The 4,033-nt window shown below is 46.1% G+C and overlaps 1 pseudogene; it reads right to left on the bottom strand.

Moving 5' to 3' along the window:
• Nucleotides 1–1,073: 1,073 nt before the first annotated feature.
• Nucleotides 1,074–1,172, bottom strand: LOC115843275 (U6 spliceosomal RNA; annotated as a pseudogene).
• Nucleotides 1,173–4,033: the final 2,861 nt, after the last annotated feature.

The following is a 4,033-nucleotide window of genomic DNA, read 5'->3' as shown; positions in this document are numbered from 1 at the left end:
TGAGTCCAGCTTAAATTGCCAACTCCCAGAATCATGAACTAAATACACGGTTATCGTCTTAAGCCATTAAGTTCTGGGTGGCTTGTGATGAGGCAAAGATTACCTGATACACAGAATGACTCCTCCCATCTCTCAGCCCTTGTGGCACAGGTGGGGCTGACCCTCAGGCCCCAGCACAGAGGCATGTTGGCCAACTGGAGTGAAAGACAGGACTTGGGCTGCAATTACCACGAAAGAGGTGCTGGAGTGTAAAATGGCAGACCATGAGCCCAAGTTGCCTAGGACTATACGGTACCATACAGAAGAGACTATATGAAATGAAGCCATCACAGAGGAAAGCAGAACTAAGAGACAAAGAGAGATTCCTGGCTTTATCCGAGTTCTTCAATCCAGCAGTGCCTAAAGCCAGAGGACCCTGGTCTTGTCAGTTACTGCCACTTGCAACCAAACAATTCCTGACTCACACGTGGGCAAGTGATTTCTACCACCTGAGTCTCAGTAAATTAGGAATAAGAATAGAACCTATACCTCATAGGGTTGCCATGAGAGTTTCATGAGACGCAACATGGGAAATGCCTAGTGGATAGGAAGTACTCAAGAGACAGTCACTATCTTTACACACTGTCACTCCTATCGAATATAATCTGAATTGAAACAGAGACCTCAGAATTGAAACGCATTACCCAGATTTCAATGGAAAGACTTCCCTCTGGGCTGTTGCCTGGACCAGTCCTTGACAAAACCAGCCCTATCCTCAGAGAGGAGGTGGGACAGGTAGACTGGAGCCTCTTAACATAGATCTTGACTCTCTGGTATCTTAACACTGTAAGTTGAAACGACTGGTGTAGATAAGGTCCAAGACCCACGCGTGGTGAAGTGTATTTTCTCCAGGCGCACGATCTTCCAACAACACTCTGATCCAGTGGCTCTCAAATGTTGAAGTCCTCCACAAAATTGTGACCTAGGGCACATAAACTAAAAGAAAAGCTTAACAAACAGTATTTCCCTTACTGTGAGAGAGGTACCCTGATACTGATATTTTCTATTCTATTCCTTTTTTAAATGTAATATTTTAAAATATGGAATGCTTTACAAATTTGCATGTCCTCCTTACACAGGGGCCACGCTAACGTTCTCTGTGTCGTGCCAATTTTATTTTATTTTACTTTTATTTTTTTCTATTTTTTGGCCACGCTGCACAGCATGCGGGATCTTAGTTCCCCTGCCAAGGATCAAACCCACGCGCCCTGCAGTGGAAGCACAGTGTCTTAACCACTGGACTGCCAGGGAAGTCCCGTGCCAATTTTAGTATGTGTGCTGCCAAAGCGAGCTCTCTATTCCTGTTTTTAAAATTGCTTGTCACAAATGACTAAATAGATTCCATGAGCCATGATGAGTGTGACTCATTTGAAAACACTGCTCTCATCCGCAGAGATTTCATCCGCAACAATGAGCTGGGTTCAGAAACCACAGAAAGAACTGTCTTGAACTCTGTGTGGGGAAGTGGCATCCTCTGATCCTGGAATGTTCTTCTGGCGGCAAGGGATTTTCAACGTATTGGGTAGAAAATGGCAAATAAAGATCAGCAGGAAAACTTTTTCCCATCAGCCCAAGGTACTGCCTCCAATATGGACAAAAGACCTCTACTTTTAGAGCATGGGTGATTAGCTGGAACAAAAAGACAAAATCCACTCTGTGCAAAAGAGCCTTTCTATTAGCCAATTAGTAAACCAAGGCTCCCAGCCTTTGCCCAGCAGATGGTGGAACCAGTAGAGAACAATGATGAGAACATTGGCTCTGGAAACAGATGGACCGTGGGTTTGAATGCCTTCCTACCTGGTGCTACCTGTGTGATCTGGGGCTAGTTTCCTAACCCCCAGCAGCCTAAAATGAGGATAATAATTGTTCCTACCTCTAGCGTTGGTGAGAGGATTAAGTAAGGTAATAAAGAGCTTAAGCTCAGTGCCTGGCATATAATAGGCACTCAGTAATATAAAGTACACACCACACACACACACACACACACACACACACACATACACGCAAACACACACACACACACACACACAAGATGATTTCCTCTCTGTAATGTCTCTGTTTAGAGAGTCTATCATTTTGTAACAAGACAAGGTGTAAATAAATAAATGAGTGTATTTCTTTCTTGAGATTGTGTCTGTGAGTTAGAGATGATGAAGAAATGGAAAGAAATTATGACTGTGTTACCCTGACCCTCGTTCGGGATTCGCCCCTCATGTGTCTGATGCACTAACGCAGTGGACCTCTGTTTTTCCTGCCAGAGTCCCACAGGCGTCAGGGTTCTGTTGTTGTTAATGTGGAAGAAACATGGTTTGCTGGAAAGAGGCAGTTACAGGTGGGGAAAGTCTACCCATCTGGGGCATCTCTCCCTATACAGTGTCCCCACCGGCTGAGCTCAATGCCCCATCATTCCACCCCTGAGACCACCTGACTCTCCTCACCAACCTCTGGGCTCCCACTTTTGTCCATTTCAACACAGCAGCCAGAGGGGTCTTCTAAACTCTAAATCAGATCATGGCACGCCCAAAGCACTTTAGATAAAAATCCAATTTCATCCTGGGGCCTGCTGGGCCCCGCAAGTGGGGTCTGGTCCCTGCAGCCCTTTCCAGGCTCAAGTCCTTGCTCTCTCCCTGGAAGCAGCCTTCATTCTGTTCCCCTAACAAGCCAAGCTTGTTCCTTCCTTGGGGCCTCTGCCTCTGCTGTTCTGGCAGCCTGGAGGCTCAGCCTGAGGATCATTCCCCAGCTCTCTCTGGCCACATAGATCTGAGCTTAGGTGTCACCTCCTCAGAGAAGCCCTCTCTGACCACCCCATTTAAGAGTACCCTCCCCACCCTCATGCCCCCAACACAGTGTCCATTGTATTGTCCTGTGGCACTGATCAGGGTCTGAAACTGCCTTGTTTATTCATGTATTTAGTGTCTGTCTCTAAGAATGGAGATTCCACAGAGCGGGGACTCAGAATCCCAGAGCCCAGAAGAGTACTGGGCACGTAGCAACTTTGTTGAATGAATGAATAAATGAAAGATCTGAACTTGGCCCTGCCTTTTCCTAAATCCTAGACCAGAATGGGTTGCAGTTACAATGGGTATCCCGGGATTTCGCAAACCTGCATATGGCATTTGGAAAAATGCGAGAGAGATGAAATTTAATCTCTTCTAGATGTTTAAAGTCCTGCCCTAGAATTTTGTTTTTTTTAAACTAAATTTGGGTGTTTGGGCTAAAAAAGCATGATGGAATTAGCACCTGACATCTATTCCCAAAGGGATTAGTTTACTTGCCTCTCCTTAAACGTTGACAAGCCAAAGAAGTAAGATATTAAGGATCAGAGAGGAATCGGGGAGCAAGAGAGAGAAAGAGAGGGAATAGCTAGATTGCTTCATTCATCTCCTCAGCCCAGAAGCAGGCCTTCAAGCATTCATGGCTGCCTGTCCAGTGCCAACTGGGGTTGCCTGTCCAGTAAGTGCGTCACCACAAGGCTCATGGACCCCTGATACGGAATCTCTGTTTTAAGCGATGGTGGCACCTAACCGGGGCCTTGTGGGTCGCCATCACACACAAAAGAGAGAAGATTAAATTCCGGCAGGCAAGTAGCCACAGCTGCCTGCCTAGTTCTTGTCCAAACCCAACAACTTAAGCCCCTAGCGGAAGTGAAATAAAAAAAAAAAATTTAGAAAATGCAATGCCAAATCCAGGCCAAAATCTGTTCCAACATCACCAGGCTTTTACATTCAAAAATGAAAGAAAAAAAAACAACACTCTGTCTTTCAACTGAGCTGCCTTCTACGGCTCTAACTGTGTATAATGTGTACAGACACATAAGCACGGGGCCCTCCACCCAGCCCAGCCTTCACAGTAGAATAGGGAGTTTACAGGAGTGGGAGTGTGGGGTGTGCACCCTAACATCACCGGAGCCAGTATTTGCTTGAGACGAGGTCTTTCTAGATGTGAGTCTCTCTGTCCACGCCCAGGCTGTTCACCATTTCACTCGGCTGTCTGG

This window comes from Globicephala melas, chromosome 15 (assembly GCF_963455315.2).
Source record: "Globicephala melas chromosome 15, mGloMel1.2, whole genome shotgun sequence".
Taxonomy (NCBI): Eukaryota; Metazoa; Chordata; class Mammalia; order Artiodactyla; family Delphinidae; genus Globicephala; species Globicephala melas.
The sequence above is the reverse complement of the archived record's forward strand: the minus strand, read 5'-3'. Positions and strand labels throughout refer to the sequence as shown.